Below are 21,427 nucleotides of genomic sequence, written 5' to 3' on the forward strand. Positions count from 1 at the left end.
ACTTAATTTATTAAGGTCATTCCAATTTAAAGCAAATGTGTTGGCTCAACTTAATTTATTAAGGTTATTCCAATTTAAAGAAAATGTGTTGGCTCAACCTAATTTATTAAGGTTATTCCAATTTAAAGCTAATGTGTTGGCTCAACTTAACTTTTGTGGTTGATTCAACTTATTTACTTTAGTTGGACCCAATGTAATTTAATAGAACCAGACCAACTAATTTGCTATGTTTTGGACCAAATAATTGACGTCACTTGATTAAGATGAATGCAAATTTAGTTGAAACCAACTTATTTAACAGTGATAACTTCACACTACTTAATTAAGTTGATCCAAATCATGAAAATTAAGTTAGCTCAACAAACAAACTTCATGCTGAAAGAAAGCTATATAATTGTGTGGAAAATCTTTCCATGATTGAATTATGTTAATTCAAAGACATATTCTTAAGTGCTATTAAATTAAGTGTTTTAAGACCACACTGAAAGAAGAAAGAACACTCAGCAATGAGAAAAAGTACATGAACTGTATTATCAACATTTTTATTGTCTTTTTACACAACATAAAAACCAGCTGAGTTGAAAGTTGAAATAAACAACAAAAGGTCAGTTTTGTTTTTCCAGAAAAAAAACTAGGCTGTGTTGATCACTGTTTTGCTTAGATCATATTCTTAACAACATAAAAAATGTCAGTAAATTAGCTCAACTGTAACAATTGCGAACTGTAACAATTTAAATGCATGTTTTTCCAAAGGCTGCAGTCGAAAACTACAACAAGTTTCTCAGCGGGAGAGTTTTGTTTTGAGAACTTGTGCTTTGTTGGATAGTTTCTTTCCATCCAATTCCAGAACAATTTTCTGCAGAACTTCAAAAGTATACTTGAGCTCCTGAGGGTAGCTCAAATTTAGTGCATAGACAAGACCCAGCAACATCACCACTGCAAAAGAAACATTGCCCAAGTTCTTCATCACTTCCACCCCCTCCAAGACAATCCCAACATCTTCATTGGCATCGCCAGGCTTTGCACCCTCCGGTCGAATAACGAAGATTCCACAGACAGTCTCGGCTATGGCCATTTGTGCACCTTGATCAACGTCCTGGGAACAAGGGTGGGGTATTGGGAGGGGGATGGGGTTGGAAGAAAATTTCACATCTCATTAAATAAAGAAATAACTTCAAAATTGTTTGGCTGACTCATGGTAAAATACTTTCCACAACTAAGGTCCACCAAGGACCTGTCTGTGTTAACTGAATCCAGCGGTAAGATTTTCCATTTAGAAAAGGTACCATAGGTGTACCTAAAAGCCTTACATTTTCACCAAAATCGTCTTATAATCCGGTGCACCTTGTGGTGCGGAAAATACGGTATATTGTCTCATATGGAAAAACATGAAGAGAAGGGATGAATCCCAAACAGGCCCCATATTCCATGGCCTGTTCTCCTCAATTGAAATGACAGTCTGAGGATCCACCACACAGACTGTCATTCCAAACCAGTCCTACTTATGTGCAAGTACAAAGACCTGACTCTGTACACAAACCAAACATCTTATACATGAAGAACCTGCTTTGTTTTCTGGATGGAGGAAATGCCATGATTATGTGTGGTAGTTATGTCCAAAGAGATCAGTACTAACATCTTAGGTAAAGTTAGTTCATATTTTTGTCTGCGTATGAAACATTGCTTTTAGAAAAAAAGACTCAATAAAACAGGCCAAAGATCTTTTTGTGGAGTTTAACTCACCTAAAAATCCTCATTTTAAACCCACTTAACCAAACTGTAATTATATCAATCTTACTAATTATTCTCCTTTTCTGATGGAGAAATCTAAAAGCATCTCAAAATTCAAATTAAAATTTAATGTACCCAAGTGAAAAAAGAATAGTTATAATGATCTTCTCTTTTTTTATTTATTTATTAGTAATTTACAGGAAGTCCAATTAACTCCAACGATAATCACCTGTTTTGTGGACACAAAGATAAATTAACATACCATGTACTCTTTCACCAGCTTCTCTGGATCTTCATTCAGGTATGCACACAGACCTTTGAGGATGCACTCTCGTCTGACTTCAATAGTGTTTTCCTAAATATGCAGATCAGAAAACAATGAGAACAATCTAAAAAAATCCAGCAGTATACTATCGTTTTACACACTTGAAAACTTAGCTAAATTCAAAGGAAGTCACAACAAAAGTGATCAGTGGCTTGCAGCCTAATTGAAAGATCTTTAAAATTGTTATTCTCCTTTCATTATGGCATGACTAAAATTAAGTTTAGTTGGGGTAGGGGGGGAGCGGCAATCTAATTTTTAATGTCAGGGGGTCCAAGATTCCTGGCAGCGCCCCTCGACAGGAATATGTGAAAAGTAGACAATTTTCAACACAGTTTATATCCTTCTAGTAAAATGAAGTATGTGATGCTCAGTCATTTCTATAATAAAGTAGTTTTCAGTGTTACTTTTACATTGGCATCACACCTGGGTTATGGGTTCCATGATGGTCTTGATATTTTTCCCCTGAACTCCACCTTTCTTTGCAAATGCCCTCATTAGGTTTCCAGAAAGACCATCAAGTGCAGAGAAGAATGTGGACTCCAAATGGATTGTTGTGATTCTCAAACTCTGCACTTACCTACAAAAACAGACAGACAAAACTCAGTTTGGCATGGTAGCATAATTTTTGGTACATGCTTAAAATATCAGTTCTGTTTAAGACATAGATTCATAGTAGATGTATTTATCTATAAATGAGCGTCCTTTGCCATAAGGCCAACTAAGTTTGCAACTGTTGGCTTTCATTAAATTCACATCAGTTTGAGGAACTTGTGAGAAGCTTATCAATATCTATTGACACTTTGCATGCATTTTCTAATACACATTCATCCACTTACCTCACGCGACTGGAAGAGAGCTGGCCACCTCATTTTGAAATCAGCTATCATGGTGGCCTCGCAAACTACCTCCTGTCTTCTGAGTGCAAAGCTCCTGTCCATCATTTCTGCCAACTTCTGCTGGTTGTTTTTCTTTTTTATTTCTGAGAAGCATCACTCTTAACTCTTCTAATGTCTCTGCTGTTTCACCGGCTGGATAGTTGGGGCAATAATTTACTTTGGCTTTTCTTGGCTTCTTCACATTATATGCAGGACTGCAATTGGTCTCAGGTTTGTGTTTCAAGGCATTCACAGCAACTTCAGGACATCCAAGCCGTCTGAGTTTTGTACGGTAGTTGGCCAGTTTATACTTCAGGCTCATCTTCCATCCACCATAACCAGTCACTGAACCTGGCTCTTTCAAACATGGATGACTAGTTACCAGAGCTTCTGCCACCTCTTCAAACTCCCTGTCAGAGAGGTACACTTTGTATTGGACAATTGCTTCAGCTAAGCCATCAAGAATCGCAGATTTAAGTTTGGTATCAGGATTCAACAACGCCCCAGTGCTTTTGAAAGCAGCGTTGGCCCTGTCCAGCTGCAGCTGAGTATCATAAGCAAACCGTGGCATGGGGAAGACAATGGGCCATGCAGTGGATCTCGAGGAAGTGGACTCAGAAGACAATATGTCTATCATATGAGCAAGAAGCACATGAAATAGTTGAAGAGTCGTCCAGTGGGTGGTGTTCCATCAGGTGTGGGAAGTGCAGGGTTAAAGATGACCTTGATGGTGCTTTTGTCCTGGATGTCTGACATTGAGACCAAGTTGGTGAATTCATTCCCAAACTCAACATCCATGAATTGAAGTCTGAAGTCCCCATCTACTCTGCACTGTCTCTTAATTTCCTCTTTGAGTCCCATAACAGTTTCTGGCATCCCATCTGGAAGGATCAATCTCTGAGTTGTTTTCTCCAAGAATTATTCTTAGTTTCACTGGAAGAGCCATTTTACATCCCCCTGAATGAGGAAAGATGATTAAATTAAAAACAAAGATTAATTTCCATTGATATTTAAAAGAGTACAAACATGGGGATTCCCAACCTGATTAAATAAGGTTGATAGAAATGTGAGAATTCTGATTACCTGATGATGCCACATAAGCTAACATTTTTTCCATTTACAATCAAATGAATGAAAAATGATAATCTGAACTGCATCAAAGCAACACCACCAGAACAGCACTAAAGTACTACTACCAGCTGGTAAAGATATAGGTTATTCAGAAGAAAATAGCAGAATAACAATAGGAGGAGAATGACCTGAAGAAAAGGACTGGTGTATTTAATTTATGCCATATCTCTGATGTTGCTTTTGTGTGAAGGTGAAATAATTTTGCTTTTTTGTTGTTGTATATGAAACAGCTTGGACAGAATGCAGCATTATAAAGTCTTCATCCCCAGAAATAGCAAGTAAATTGAGAACACAATCGATATTAAAAGAAAACATACCTAATATTTATGTGTCTTTTTAATGTCACCAGTCTCAGAGGGCCCACAAAGTAGTCTGCCAAAGGGTAGTCATCGGCCAGTTCACAAAGTTCTAACAGAATAGTTTCTCTGGTTTTCCCTAAACTCAGCTCAAAGGCTCTGAAATGCTCTCTGTACCAGCCATAAAGCTTTTTCACTATGAAACACAGTCTTCCCTGAACAATACAAATTTGAAGAATCTCTCCAAAGTCAGGAAGTCCACTTGTATTCCCATGAGTAACTATCATTCCATTTTTGAAATTAAGACCTTTGTTTGACACACACTTGGAAAGATGAACTGCAGTTGTACCAGGGAATTTCTTCTCAATAGTCTGAGCTACGTCTTGTTTCAAAACATCCAGATGTACTGTTGAGACATTGGTAACCTCTAGGTTTGTTTTCTCCAAGCTGGATGATTTCAAGTGATATGAAATCATGAACTGATGCTTAGTAGCTAGTGAGAGGGGCACATTTTTAAAGCAATTGATGTGTCTTACAACTTGCTTAAAAAAACTGTGCTTAGCCTCAAAGCGCATAGGGGTTCAACAAGAGGCCCAAACATCCTTATCAGTTGAGGGTAGTGCTCTAAATAATGATGCTTTGGGAGCAGTTGCACATCAGAGAAGACTTCTTGGTACTTTTGTCTGTGCTCGGAAATTTTACCCTCAAGATAGCCAATGGACTCGTCTGTGTGTGTTGGAGCAACTACAAGCTCAACAATATCTTTCAAGTCCAAGAGTATTTGCCATGCCATTTCACCCTCAGGCACCAGGTGCCCAATTATGAATGGAAGTAGTCTTAACAAAGTCCAATTTTCATGTGCATTTCCACCTATCGTCGAACGACCTGAAAATCGGTTAGGGATAACATGTGGCCTGTTTTTCTTATCACCCCACTTGTAAGGGAACTCCAGGATAGATTTGTTGAGGATTTCAAGACTGAAATACTTCTTGGATATAAGTATTGTCAAACACCGTGCAAGCTCCACTGGTACTATACCTTCAAACAGATCATGCATGATATCTGGAGGATAACCTGTCTCAACATTAAAGTAGGCAAGAGCATCAGTGATTGGGCAACTTCTTTTCACCCCAAAACAACTTGCTCCATTTTTCTTAGCAGAGGTTACAAAAGAGTCATGGAGTTCTTTAGTCCTGACTGTGAAGGCACCTGATTTTACCTCTTTTGTTTGGATGTCTGATCTTGTTCCCGTGCAAAATCGACAGATATACCCACTAGAAAAGCTCTCGTTGTAGCCTGCAATGCTGTGAGCCCCCAAGTTATCTGCCACTACAAACTGGATTGTACCTTTAAGATATCTACCAAGTAATGGAATAAAAACTCCATCTTGCTCCAGAGTTTTTATGTCATAAAGCAGAGGACGCAAAACACTGTCATAACCATACTTATTTAGATCAACAGTTTTACACAACACTGCCAAGTAAATAGATGATAGTGATGAGAATGAGCCTGGAGGTAAATTACCTAGAGTCCAGTAGATTCCACAAAGCTTATGTTTCCTGCGAGAAGTACCTAGAGGATTGCAAACCTCAAAATCATCTATGTATAAACGTAACAAAATCCTCATCTCGTCACCTGACAGAAAACTGTTTTGCTGGAAGTGTGAACCATCCTGAGGAGAACTGTAGGTATGTTGTTCACCACTCACCCTTTTCTTCTGCTGAACTCTATGGTTTTCATTTGCCTTGTCCACAACATCTTTTTTTAATATCTGCTGCAAAGACTTCAGTATAGGTACATACTGAAAACTTTTGTTTTCCTTGGCATCAAGAACATATTCAATGGGTTCTACAACGTTTAAGCTTTCTTTATAATACTTGTTGCGGAGAAAAGTTGAGCTTAGGGGACCCCCTTTCTCTATGGCTTTGAATAATGGGTTAGAAGTACAGAGAGCAGTGGCTACTTCTGTTACCACAGACCTATCAGATGTTAGTCTATGTTTTTTAAATACCCCTTCAAGAATATCAATTGATAGGGGTAATGTTGCAGAACTCAAGTAGTGCAGTTCCTCTAAGAGCTCGTCAATTTGTTTGCCTCCCACATGTGCACAATGTTCCAACTTGAGCAATGCTGCTGCAAGGTTCTTCTCAATTAATTTAGGCAACTGAAGAGCAGAGCATGCACTGTCGGTTTCAACAGAAGAGTCATCTTGACTACATGCATCCTCCTCAGGAATATGAGAGGATTGTTTGGAAACTTTACCTTTCCTTACTATATCTGGCTTGAAATCTTTCAATGTATGTTGACTGTGTTTTCTGTTCTTGTGAGAATGAAATGTTCCATATACATTAGTAGCAAAATTACAGTCCCCAAACATACAACTGACTGTTTCATTACTTTTCAAATGTCTGTTAATATGTGAAAAATAGTCCTTCTCTGTAGGAAGATCAATACATGTGCACAAATGACAACTGTTTGTTGACAATTCTTGTCGCTCCTGAGTGTTTTGTTTAGGATGGACTCTACTGAAATGAACATACAAGGCATTCCATGTCTTAAAAGTACATGGACAGTCTATGTGTGGGCATGGGTAACGTTGCATATGCTGGTGTTTAAGTCTAAAATGTTTTAGCAGCTGATATCTAGTAGAAAGAGAGAGACAACACTCCTTACAGTTCCACATCTCCACGCAAATAAAACAGACTGGCCAAATACAAGCTAGCTTTATACGAACTCTAACACTAGGTTCAGTCACTTTAAAACTAGCAAAACTTACTATTAGCCACTGCAATATAAATCTTGATGGCCGATGACCCCCTTCTCCAGTGCTTATGCAGACAAATACTGTTCTGAAAGAGATCAGATAATTTTCCAAACATTAAAATATGTAATTCACCCTGAGCAGAGTTCTATCTGAACATTCAAACTTTTAGTACAAGACTCTTCAATGAATCATAACCACTGGGCACATGCAAGCATATATGTGAGGAACAGTAGTGGATTGAACATGGTAGAAAGCAATAGTAGCATAGGCCAAAATGAGCACATAAAAATCAAAATAAAAACCTCAACATTTCAAAATTAAACCAAGAAACTTCAAAATTGTTTTTGAACTACAATTATTCGGGGAAAAACAAGGACAATAACAAAAGACATCTTTAGAACAGAGGAATATATGTATTTAAAAAAGAAAGCTCAAGTCTGTTCATGGAGTAAGAGGAATAATGGACAATCCACTAAGTGTTTCAGCCAGAAAAAAAAAAATACTAGAAATCCATAGCTAGCAGGTATATTTATGTGGACATTGCAAGCACATTTAAAGCTCTGTACAAAGGTTTCTGCAGGTTCCTCAGACACAAACTTAAGACTTTTTATTACTAATAAATTAATAATGTGTATTATGATAGAAAGCCACAAAAGTGTATGTGTTTCCAATGTCCACTCTGCATTTACCTCCATAGTAACATTACTGAAATAAGAAAAATTAAAAAATTGAAATAGACTTGTGTTTGGCCCAGTGTTTAAAATCCACTAAACCACAGACTTCAGAGTTTGTATCGCACCAGATGCTAAATTTACATCAGTGCAACATTTTCCTGAGAGCTTTAGCAACCTCAGGAGGAGCAAACCGGTGACATTTATGGGGTCCGTTTGTGTCTCGACAGCAGCTTTGTGACCCTTACAAGGGATATAGTTCTACAGACTTTTTTTATTTTCCACAAAATGCACCAAACATACAGTGCAGCAATAAATTTAAACTTACCAATGATATCACAAAAATCTAGCTCCCTCAACCTAACCAACTTAATCTACAAAACATAAATAATGTGACACAAGCAAGGAGCAAGCAGAAAATGGTAGAGAAATGCTAATTAATTGCCAGCTAACCATCACTTCATGTGATGTTAGCACGTTAGCCACTTATTTGATAACATCAATTACATAGAAACGTCACCAAACATAGAAAATATGTTTTTTAAAAAGTCTGATGATTTTAATTTCCATTTTTTTATTTGGATTTAGACGGATGAAAATAGATTGAATCTTACCTTTTTCAAATTAAGAAGGAATGTTCCCGCTTCTCTTGAAAGAACCGTTTGAAGTTTTCCCAGGCACAAGACCACGCATAATATCTCGCTAGCATCTCGCGTGATCTTCCGTAATCTCGCTACCATCTCGCGAGATCATCTGGTCTTGCTAGACCCTCTTCGGCAGGATTAGTCTGACTAAATTTAATCACGTCGTCTCAACTTGAATACATTTTATTAACGCTGGGTTGTTGAATTTTATGTTTATTTGACGTAATTTTGTCATAATTGCCTTTGAAACTAAATAATTCTGTTAAACATGTTATTTTTTTTATAAATGCAATGACCACTTCAACTCAATTGTGTTTTGACACAAGCATGGAGCAAGAAGGAAATGGTGCAAATGTTAGAAAAACGCTGATTAATTACCAGCTAACCATCACTTCATGTGATGTTAACACATGTTAGCCACTAACTTTAGTACATTAATTACATAGAAACGTGACCAAACATATACACTGTGGATATGTATATGCACAATCCTGCCAGGAAAATTTAGTATTCTCTAAACTGCTGCTGGAGTTTTCCTGGCACGCAAAACAATCATCTCGCGGGGTCTCGTGTGATTTCCCATGATCTCGCGTGAACTTCCGTGATCTCGCTCGTCGCCTCCAGCACAAGATCAGTCTGACTATAATGAATTGTGTTATCTCAACATGATTCAATTTCATAAACGTTAAGTTGTTGAATTTCTTGTTTATCCAACATGATTTTATCACGTTTTTGCATAAAACACGAAATTATTGTGTTAAAAGTACAAGATATTATTTTGTTAATGTAATAACCCCCAAAGTTCATTTTTTTGAGTGTGATTATATGAACTGAAGACACTCCCTGAAATCACACCATGTCTCTGTGGCCTGATAAGTTTCTGTTTCTCGTGAGAAATGGACCTTGGTGTCTAACAGAATCAAAAATGTAACTCTTTACTATGGGCCCTTTGTCTAACAGCGTGTGACTCTTTCTCGGCCTTGGTAAAGCATCTCAACATTACTCTGAAATGCTGATTGAAAAACTAAAACAGAATTACTTATTCTTTAACTTAAGAAAATAGGTTCTTTCAACAGTAACATTTTTTGCTCTATGTCAGCCATCTCCTTCGTAATAGTCTTCCTGTAATGCTCTGAAAACAGGAGATCTTCTTCTTGTCTTCATTTCCTGGAAGCAGCTCTTTGAAGGTGTCCAGAAATGCTCAGAAATTACAGCTGTTCTTGCAATAGTTAATCATGGCGAAAGCCTTTTCATTAATTCAAACTTGGTGAATCTCTTCTGGACATTCTCATAGTCGGTGATGACTCAATTCATTGTGGTCACTTAAAAAAAGAACAAAAACAAAAAACAATGTCATCATATTCCAGCATTTATTTAAATACCATTTCAAAAATGTCCCTTGCTGCACACTGTCAGAATGGTATACTGGCAGACAAATGCCTAGTTAACATGACTGGTTGTTAGAAAGTGCAATACAATTATTTCTTAATACAAGTGGAATAATAACTGGAGCTGAACAAAATTATTCTGATCAAATATTTGTCTGGCAGAAGTTCAGACAGACTGCCACTGTTATTCGAATGCATCATTTAACATATAGTTTTAGGCACATCAATGCATCTTTTTACTTAATGAGCATTCTAAATTATTTCTAACCAGATAGTCTAACTTAGGGTTGTTTGCAAAAAGCTTATTAATAAATAAATAGATTTAACATCAGTTTTAGTTGTCTAAAACGTAACTTAACTCAGCTGGTGAATGTTGATTCCTGCTCCCCATTCCCCACTTACCTGGCTGCCTCCCCATTTCACATGGTGAAAATATTAACACAAAAACGACTTACCTAATTTTCTTGGGGAATATTTCATCTGCTTCTTTCTCTTTGGTCAAATAGGAACTTCTTTCTCTGGTGGCTGGTCCTTATCATCATCCTCCACACTGGTAGCATGTCTTCATTAACCAACTTTGTCCTCCCCAACTTGTGTCCTTAGGCTAGCCTGGGTCTTCATGTGGCTAAACTTGCCAAAGCAAAGAACACAAGCACAGTGTCACATCAGCCAAGTCGCTAAATAATGCACATGAAGGATAACTTTGACTAACATATTAGCTTTTAATTTGCTAGATTAAAATTGGAGGGGGAAAAACAATTTGCCTGTCTTTAAAATATATTTAATATTAAGGGCTAACATTACAGTAATTGTGTTTAATAACTTTAGCTAACATTAACTTACAGCAAGGTAGGATTGGCTTGAATTGCTTATAGCTAAATTACAGAGAAAGAGAACATAGTCAATGTTATTTTCTCAAAGAAAATGTAAAGTTAATAAGACACATACCTCATATGTATTCGGTGTCAAACTTCGGCTACTTTTTAAACAGGAGGTCTGGCCGTTATAACTTGTTAGGTTTGCGCCACAATATGGAAGATTTCTTCTTCACCAACACACTGCAGGCCTGTTTGTGCACTGCTGCCTCTCACTGGTGGAGATGGTGTATTGGACTACTTAGCCCTTGTGTTTAGAAATGGGGTCCATACCAACCGACCCCACACACGTAAAACTTGTATCATTTGCCACAGTTCTCTACCTTTTGCCTCAGTCCTCGCACGCACAAGGGTTAAAACAGCCTTAAATAATGTTTCAAATGCTAAGTTCATAAGTGCTTTATAGACATCTTGCTGTAAAACTTTAGGATCGATTAAATTAAGAAAATTAAGACTAAACAACATGGCAGAGCTTTATAATATTACTACATAAAGCTAATTTTAAAGTTTAATCGGTAATGCTTTTATAACAAATTTATGTCAGGTCATGATTTCTTGGTTAATGACAAGTTGTCATAACGAAGACATTTTGTCTAGATTAATGACAAGCTGTCATAACAAAGACATTTCGAATAATGTCAACTTTGTATTAAAAGTGCCATTATTTACCGAATGACGCTTTATGACAACAGTCATAACTATTCATGAAGACTTATTGATGTTCATGACAGGTGTTATGTCATGTTTATGACAGTGTCATGACAGTTTTATTCAACCCCCTTCAAATAAAGTGTTACCCAGGACTTTATTTATTTTTACAGAAATATAATGAAACACACTCCATTCATAATTAGACTTTAACCTCATGATTCTTGAAAAGAAAGCGATGAAACGATAATGCCACTTTTCATTCATTGCTAAACTACTTCAGAAATTACAAAAAAAAACAAGCACTACTGCTTTAAGAATAAAACCATGAAGAGGGTTGGATGCATAAATGTGTATTTTGTGTGCAGTTTGGAGACGCTGCCTGTGGAAACGCCACCGCGATGCTGAATGGTTCCATCACAACGCCGTTCGATTCACAAAGGTGGGTTTGACACTCTTGGTACACGTGTTCCCACTTTGGATGCTTTTTATAGACGCAAATAATTCCTCATGAAAGGCACTTCAAACTCATTACGTCACATTTCGTGCTTCACCTAACCTGCATTGTATTCCACAGTTAAAGTTAACGATCACAACCGATTTTGATAACTTTTTTGTGCACTTATTGCAGTACAATGAAAGTTAGGACAGTGAGACAGTTTTTGTCCGTGTTTGTCCACTGAGGTGACTTTAAACAACCTTCCAAGTCCCTTTTTGTCGGCCTTTTGCCAATACAGTGGCGTATAGTTTTTTTCTGTAAGAGTGAATGATGTCAGAATATTCTCCAAAACAACCAGCTAGCATGCAGATTGCATCTAGTGGTTGCTATGGAGACTCTGTGACCTCAGGATGCCAGGCATTGCTTCTGTTCTCCAAGTGGACTTTTTCCTTCTACAACCCTGCACACATAATAATGAGATAAACTTGGCACCATGTCCAGTTTGGTTTGTAGTTGTGTCTCAAGAACACTATAAGAACCAGACCAACTCTAAGGATCACAGACTGAAACTTATCAATGCAGTTTAACAATTGCTGTTAGGGTTAGGGGTAGTTTTGGCTTCCAGACAAGAAAATACACAATAAAAAAACCCAGAGTACTCATTCGTCACAGTCCAAGCTGTGAAAGTGTTGCTCTGAATCTTGACACAGGCAAATTTAGGTCAATTGCAATTTTCTTTATTCCAACTTACAAAACCTGCCACAAAACAACACAGAGCTGCAGCCAGTTTGCTATTGTTAGAGTGTTTATATTGTATTATATCAACAGGTCTCAACCTTGTTAATTTTTTGTCAATCACACTTAAAAGCAAAACATGTTTTACATTTCCCAACTCTACATTCACATTTGGTATATAAATGTAATCAGATGTTCAACTGGCTCTGAAGGGTAGTTGGTTTCTGCTACACATGCTGTTCAATGTCTTAAATGAATTCTCTTTTATTTTTGTTTTCAGTATTTTTGCCAGCGTTGAGGTGAAGAGGTTTAAGTCTCCCAGGGTGAAAAACCTGAACGTTGTTCTGGTCATCCAGAAGAACTCTGTGTAAGATTCATCAAATAATACAGCTGCTGATTTAACACCATCAGCAGAGATGGAGGAATAAACATCTTTCCGTGTTTTACTTTCTCAGAACAAACTGCACAAATCCATCTTTACAAAACCTGGTGACGGTGTTGGACAAAGGGATCAATTACAGATGCTTCGAAGTGCCCAGGTGAGTAAAATATGAGTATCATGAACTGAGCCATTATGTCTTCTCATGCCTTACTGATTTTTCTGTTCAAGGTCTCAAATCGAGGAGTGCGGCGACGACCCGGAGAAACCCTGTGGACCATGTTGGTGAGACTGGAAGAACCAACAGATGGAACTATTTTAAACCAATCTTAACAATCTTTTAATATTTGTCAGTCAGATCATGTCTTTTTATTATCAAGGTTGTGATTAGGGAATTATTATTATTATTATTATTGTCATGATGTAGCGGTGTATGGTGGTGAGATTGAACGCAGAGTACCCAGGTTGAAAGATGAAGGATGAATTTAATGGAAGCAGCTCAACAGTCCAAGAAAACAGGCAGCACAGTGAGCAGAGAATAAAGCTAACACTGGTAGTGACTGATCAGGGAAAGACTGCACACGAGAGCTGATGCTGACACAGGACTTAGCAGTTCAACTGTGCCAGCAGACTATCGCAGACAAGACTTGACAACATATGACGAGGATCTGACAAGAGACAGAGACAACAGGTGGACTTAAATACACATGGGGTAATCAAGGGGACGAGACACACCTGGGAGACAATCAAAGGGGAAGACGCAGAGACTCACAGGGAACAGAATAACGATAAACACAGAAAATCTCAAAGTAACTACACAGAAAGACACAGATCACAACAATTATTACATGTCCTGTAGTGTTAAATAAAAATGCTGCTATATGTATTTAAGTAAGGAGCAGTTTGTCAATGCATCCAACTGCTATATTTTGGGATAAAATTTATATATTGTAAAATAAAGACCGTACGTGTCGGTAAAAGTGGAATGGGTTCATTTTCCAGAGGCTCGTGACTTCTGAAATGTCGCTAGATGGGTTTTTGTTTGTTGACGATAAAGAAGGTGAAAAGGAGGGCTGGTTCTGTTCTGGGGACGGATGTGGAACCTCTAGAGTAGCAGTTCTCAACGTGGGCGGTACCGCCCCCCAGGGGGCGTTCAGAGTACGGCAGGGGGCGCTGGCGGACATTTTTACAAAAGGGGGGGCGCTGGGATTCCTCTGGGGGGCGTTTGGTCGAAGGTAAACTTTACACTTTAAATGCACAACAATGCCAGTTTAGACTTTGAGCAACTTGGTAAAACTGTATTGTGTAACATTAAACCATGCTTGACTGCAACAATATACATGGCAGCTCTTCTTCTATTCAGTGTTTGTTAGCTTCTGTTAGCTTCTTGGCGAAGCTCCGTTCTCCTGCTACTGGTAGCTAAAATCACGATACTCACTGTGTATCCCTCTGAAAAATGAACCCATTCAAATAAAGAAATCCCTCCATAGTGATACCACGATAGAGAGCGTTCATTTTATAGCGTTAACACCGGAGCTGTAAGAGGTCCAGTATGAAACGGGGGGAGATAGAACAACACAGCACTTTTAAATTTCAATAATCAGAATACCGAATATAATACCGGTTTATGTCAGTCTGCCTTTTCCCCATTGATACACTTCCCGAACGCCCTGCATCTTAGGGGCTAAAAAAAAACAAAGCGACGCGCACATTGTAAAATATAAATGTGCGCGCACATAAAACGGAGCGACGAACTAGGTGTGAATTAGTTTGCATCGAGTTTGCAATGAAGGCTCTTAGAGTCCTATTGATGTTGTACATTTCTAAGATCCAGGTGTGTGGCATTGAGTCATAGGCTTTCTTGTAATCAATCCAAGCGGTGCACAGGTTGGTGTGTCGGGTTTTGCAGTCTCGGGCGACTGTGTGGTCTACAAGGAGTTGGTGTTTGGCTCCTCTACTATTTATGCCGATGCCCTTCTGTGCCGTGCTCATGTATTTATCCATGTGTCCGCTTATCTTAGCCGCTATGATGCCTGACATGAGCTTCCATGTTGTAGAGAGACAGGTTATTGGCCGATAGTTGGATGGGACTGAACCCTTTGAGGGATCCTTCTGGATCAGGATTGTGTGCCCTTCAGTTAACCATTCAGGGTGAGTCCCATTCTGTAGCAGCTGGTTCAGTTGAGCTGCCAGTCGCTCATGGAGGGCAGTGAGTTTCTTTAGCCAGTAGGCATGGATCATGTCAGGCCCTGGTGCTGTCCAGTTTTTCATACCCGAGACTCTTTCTTGGACATCTGCCACAGTGATGGTTACCGGGGCTTGTTCAGGGAGGTTGCTGTGGTCCTCTCGTAGAGAGGTTAGCCACTGTGCCTTGCTGTTGTGGGACGCCTCCCTTTCCCATATGCCTTTCCAGTATTGTTCAGTCTCCAGCCTTGGTGGTGTTAGTACCCTTTAGTTAGTACACTTTAGCTGGTTGGGTGGAGAAGAGCCTCTAACCGTCTTTTCCATGATGGATATTGGGTCTCATGGTTGCTCTTATAGCCGAGCATTTCAAGGATCACTGATGCTGAGTTGTATATCAGCTCATTGGTTTCTGTTATGGTGTTGGTAGGGATTGTTCTCAATGCTGCATTCACATCTTCAATGAGACTTTCTGATGGTACTTCACTCAGCCGTTGTAATTGGCGTCGGGGTTGCCTGGTGTTCATTCGGGCCACGATTCTCTCTCTCAGGTCAGTTGCTGTCTCGTTCAGCTTTGATAGTTCGTTCATTACTGGGGCTGCATACCCAGTCTCGGGGTGGGGAGTAGTTAACTCCCCCCTGACCTTACCTTTGGGCTCCTCCCTTATGCCGTAGCATTTGTGTTGTACCTCGTCAATCTCAAGTTGTGATAGCAGTTGCCGTTTGCGGATGTTGGAGCACTGAGCTACTAGTTGTTTGGCAGTCATTGTAGACTGTGGGTGTCGAAGTAACCATTCCACCCTCAGTCTTTGCATGTAACCCCTCTGACTAGGGTTACTTGAGTAGTAGCATTCCAACAGATCCATGTTTTCGTCTCTCGCCCATTTCCGTCTTGTTCCAGTAGCCCATTTTTCATCAAGGTGCTCTGGTTCCCCAGCACCTGACGCAGACCTTGTTTGGCCGGGCGACGTCTGAGCCGGCATGTCATGCTTATCAGTGTCTCTCATTGTATGAGGTAGGCTATATAGCTCCAAGGGTCTTGCCTAGGGACCCACACTGCATAGCTCAATTGCACTGTTGTAACTTGCCCCAACCTGGATTCGAACCCTGGTCTCCCAGGTGGTAGACTGGTGTCTTACCCACTGAGCTATACAGTCAGCTATATATATATATATATATATATATATATATATATATATATATAAAAATTCCCCTCTCACCCTCCGCGGGTGGTCTCTTTCATCCTCTGAGCTCGGGTCCTCTACCAGAGGCCTGGGAGCTTGAGGGTTCTGCGCAGTATCTTGGCTGTGCCTAGAACTGCACATTTCTGGACTGAGATGTCTGATGTTGTTCCTGGGATCTGTTTGAGCCACTGCTCCAGTTTGGGGGTGACTGCCCCGAGGGCCCCTATGACCACAGGCACCACTGTGGTCTTCACCTTCCAGGCCTTCTCCAGTTCCTCTCTGAGGCCCTGGTATTTCTCCAGTTTCTCATGCTCCTTTTTCCTGATGTTGTGGTCACTTGGTATTGCTACATCCACCACAACGGCTTTCCTCTGTTCTTTATCCACCACCACAATGTCCGGTTGGTTCGCCATTACCATCTTGTCTGTTTGGATCTGGAAGTCCCACAGGATCTTAGCTCGGTCATTCTCCACCACCTTTGGGGGTGTTCCCCACTTTGACCTCGGGGCTTCCAGTCCATATTCGGCACAGATGTTCCTGTACACTATGCCCGCCACTTGGTTATGTCGTTCCATGTATGCTTTCCCTGCCAGCATCTTGCACCCTGCTGTTATGTGCTGGACTGTCTCAGAGGCCTCCTTGCACATCCGCAATCAATATAAGGCCATTTTGGGAAATTAAGCTCCTTTTTCAGTTGAAGCTGAGGTGAAAACCTCCTGAGGGGGAGAAGAGGAGTCTGCCAAGAAGAGGGAAACACGGTGGAAAAAAGTCAGGTAAGCTAACTATGCGAATATGCTACCTTCCTGTTGGAACCAGTCTGTTAGTTTCTTTACCAACAACCCAAGTATTTATTTTATTTTATTCTTTTTTTAAATTTAATTTTTTTTTTTTTTACAAACTGCCAAAGTATTTTGAAAGTGAACTGAGCAAATTGCTAATTCTTTTCCGCAGACCATCGGTGTCACCGTTAATTATACGACAGTAACGATGCTCGGCTCTGGACAACCCAAACAACTCTAAGTTTGTTTGTTTGTTTTCACGACATGAACTATTAGAACCAAGACCAGAACCCGCTATGAGCTGAATAATAGAGCAGGAAATGTCCAAAGAGCTAGCAAAGAAACCACAGGCATAAAGAATAGACGCCTCATGGACCGCTCTGGCCTATTGTTGCCGACATCACGTAGAGCCGCCATCTTGGAGTGGCCCGCTCCACTCGGTGCTGTTAGAATGAAGTATCAGCACATTTAATTAATCATAAATCGCTAAATACTTAACAGATTTTCACACCTTTTTGCTGGAAACCTCATTCAAGCAGCTATCGTAGCTATTAATTTTTTTTTAATAATTAAAAAAACACACCGACTCCAAACAACTTTGAAAAACTATTTGTTGCTCTGTTCAATACTCCAATCCCTCACTTCCGACCTCCATTGTGGCACCTCGAATGATTAAGTGAAGCAGTTGCAAAGGGTCAGTAGTTTGGGTCATGCAGAACTGATCTGATCGTTTCCATAGCAACGAGGAGAAGCAAGAACTACAGAACTACAGTGACCTCATTGCACCTATGACCTCATCTGTGATGTGGTAAAAAGATCAAAGAACTTCTGAGGTTATGAATGCTTGTGTTTCAACACATCACTTCATCTAGAATCAGCTCCTCGAAAGCCAACACTCTACCAAGGATTTCTAGTACGGTGGACAATCAGCCAACATGATTTTTCATCTGAGTTTTGCCATTGGCTACTTAGCTACAACTGGGATGAAGAAGCTTTGTGATAAAGTTTTCCCTGGTAACAATTCAGACGAAAGTAGCACGAGGAAAGAGAGCACCGAGTCACATTACGATGCTTTTGACGCATTCCTGTTCGAACCCTCCCCGGCTGGGGAGGTTCGTCAGGAATGCTCAACTGAGAGGCAAGCTCCCCCGGCTGGGGAAGCTTGCTTCTCACAGTATGATGCTTTTGATGCCTTCCTGTTCGAACCCTCCCCGGCTGGGGAGGTTCGTCAGGAATGCTCAACTGAGAGGCAAGCTCCCCCGGCTGGGGAAGCTTGCTTCTCACAGTACGATGCTTTTGACGCATTCCTGTTCGAACCCTCCCCGGCTGGGGAGGTTCGTCAGGAATGCTCAACTGAGAGGCAAGCTCCCCCGGCTGGGGAAGCTTGCTTCTCACCGTACGATGCTTTTGACGCATTCCTGTTCGAACCCTCCCCGGCTGGGGAGGTTCGTCAGGAATGTTCCTCAACTGAGAGGCAAGCTCCCCCGGCTGGGGAAGCTTGCCTCTCACAGTGCGATGATTGTGACACCTTGCTTTTCGAACCCTCCCCGGCTGGGGAGGTTCATCAGGAAGGTTCCTCAATTGAGAAACAAACTTCCCCGGCTGGAGAAGACGTTTTCAAGAAAACGGAAACAGAAATTGTGTGTTTTCTGAAAACGATATGGGGACTTTTGTTATTGTTATTTGTTAGTTTGTGTTGCACGTGCTGTTCATTTTTAGTTCTAGTTTCTGTTTACTATCGAGATTATTTGTGTCTGTTATTTTTTCTATCTGTTGTCTGTGTACTTCCTTACAGAAAAGTATGGAGAAAGAACTATGCAAATTTTTTCAGTGTGAAGGAGACCGTTGTGCCCATTGCCCAAGGGAACGAAGATCTGGTGAAGAAGACAACAATTGGGTCATTTCTCAAAAATATATCAGAATATCTTGTGTTGTTGGCGTTTTTTTGTTTGTGCTACTGGTGCTTTTCATTTTTATTTCAAATTTTTCTTTGCTGTTGTGATTATTTTTGGCTGTTATTTTTTCTATATGTGGTCTTTCTACATGTATATATTTATATGTATACATATAGGTTAGTATAATCTATAAAGATCGAGAAGGAAGCTCAGAGGGGACAGGGTTTTCTCTATCATGGGACAACTTGACTTTGCAGGTCAGAGGCCCCTTCACTGTTCACTTTAAAAGCTCGTCTTAAAACCCATCTATTGTACTTGGCTTTTGTTAAGAAAATAAATTTAAAATAAGCTAGTTTTAAAACTGAGCATGTCTCGATTTAAATGGCCTAAATTGTGGTTTTAAATCAGTGACTTATTCTGGCCTTTTGACCTTTGTTTTGCCTGTAGTTACAGCGGATGGTTTGCTAGGATCGTTTGAACTGCCTTTTGTCTGTGTGGGAAAACAATACAGGAGAAGTTCCAGCTTTTCACACTCATCTGTGAAAGGCTGTAAACACTGCAGGGGTTTCTGGCTTCAGATAAGGGGTCAGAAATAGCTCCTGGTTGGATGAGCAAAGATACGCCTTATTTGAATAAATTAAAGAAAAGAAGATAAAACTTTCTACACAGAAGTAACACATTAGATTTGCTCTTGCAACTCTCCAAAGATGTCTTTGCACGTCTTTGCTTTTCTTCTTCTTTCCATTTATGTCAGGTAAATGAATGTATGTGTCCGTTGTTCTGCAGTTTCTGGTGTAAGTTTATGCATTGTCTTATATTGGATTAAACTCTGTAATTCTGTGACGTCAACACGCATTGTTGTTTTCCTTGTGGCCACACGTGGCCCGCCGAGAGGACCTGGGATCTAAAGGAAGAGAGAGCCAAACTTTTTCTAAAGTTAACTATTTTAGATTATATTTCTTCCTTAACACTTTCAACTCCAGCGAAATCTAGTTTTAAATTGTATGTTTGTTTGTTTTTAAATTTAAGGGTTTTTTTTATTGTTACGTTGTGTTTTAATGTACAACACTTTGTATCAACTGTGGTTGTTTTAAAGTACTTTAGAAATAAAGTTGGTATGGTGTGTATATATACACACCATACCAACTGTATACATGTTGTATATATACACATACTTTACACACTGGTACACTGGTGTGTACATATAGTATATTAATCAATATATAACTAATGCTATTTTAAGAAGAGCAAAACATGATTATTACTTTAAACAGTTGGATAGACATAAAAATAATATTAAAGATATCTGGAATAATTTAAACAGTGTTATTAGAAAAAACTTCAGGCATATTAGTTTTCCTTAACTAAAACTACTTGAGGAAATGTTTACAAACACTGGAGATAAAAATTTTAATAGCATGGAAGAGAGTTAATTTTTTTTTTTTTTTATTCAAAAAAGTACAAAGGCAGGTACATAAAAATACGGTAACATGAATTGAATTTGCTTTATCTTTTAACAACCAGACCCCACCCACCCACATTCAACAGAAGAAAAAAAAAGGGGGGACAATGGGGGACATTACATGTCAACAATTGGACATCATCAATTTTATATATATATATATATATATATATATATATATATACACACACACACACACACATACACATCTTAGGGCTCTATAGGCTTATGGAGGTGATTCTATATTTTTAATATTTTTAAAATACTCCATCATAGGGTCCCACACCCTGTGAAATTGTCTTGTTGAGCCTCTAATAAAGTATTTAATTTTTTCTAATTTCAAGAGAAACATTAAATCAGTGAGCCAAACCGAGACTTTAGGTGGTTCAGAGGATTTCCAGAGTAAGACTATAAGTCTACAGGCTACCAAGGAAGCAAAGGCGAATGCATTCATTTGATCAGTGGATAGCATGTGCTCCTCAAACAATACTCCAAAGATGGCCATTCCTGCAAACGGTTTGATTTTGGTATTAAATGCATCATTCAGTGTTTTACAGATGGATGACCAAAATTCGGTTAATTTCGGGCAATTCCAAAACATGGGTCATATTTGCTGGGGCAGAATGACACCGCTCACACCTGTCATCAATGTCCTTATAAATTCTTGAGAGTTTAGATTTGGTATAGTGAGTTCTATGGAGGACTTTTAATTGTATAAGGCTAAGCCGTGCACAGGGCGATGTTCCTTTGATTCTTTCCAGAGCACGTTCCCAGAAATGTTCAGAAATAACAGAACCAAGTTCTTCAGACCATGCAATTCTAAGCTCATCTAGTGTTGTTTCCTGAAGAGATGTTATTATATTTGAGATGTTTGCAATGTGCCTCCTGAGATACAAAGGGTTACGCAAAATCCTCTCAAGCCCAGAGTCTGCTGGAGAGGCAGGAAATACTGGACTTTGACTTTGAATAAAATGACGGACTTGGAAATATCTGAAAATATCAGTTTTTTGTAATTGGAATTTGGC

General features: G+C 39.4%; 1 long non-coding RNA gene and 1 pseudogene across 1 annotated transcript; one reads left to right on the forward strand and one right to left on the reverse strand.

Moving 5' to 3' along the window:
* Positions 1–528: 528 nt before the first annotated feature.
* LOC148153438 (uncharacterized) lies at positions 529–3,609 on the reverse strand (annotated as a pseudogene).
* Positions 3,610–11,715: 8,106 nt separating this feature from the next.
* On the forward strand, positions 11,716–14,394 carry LOC148153439 (uncharacterized). The gene is made up of 4 exons (XR_015761611.1): positions 11,716–11,790; positions 12,803–12,889; positions 12,978–13,061; positions 13,133–14,394. It is a non-coding gene; the product is annotated as an uncharacterized LOC148153439 (long non-coding RNA).
* The last annotated feature ends 7,033 nt before the right edge of the window (positions 14,395–21,427 follow it).

Source organism: Poecilia mexicana, unplaced genomic scaffold (genome assembly GCF_051168715.1).
Source record: "Poecilia mexicana isolate PSO_F unplaced genomic scaffold, ASM5116871v1 scaffold_20, whole genome shotgun sequence".
NCBI classification, from domain to species: Eukaryota; Metazoa; Chordata; class Actinopteri; order Cyprinodontiformes; family Poeciliidae; genus Poecilia; species Poecilia mexicana.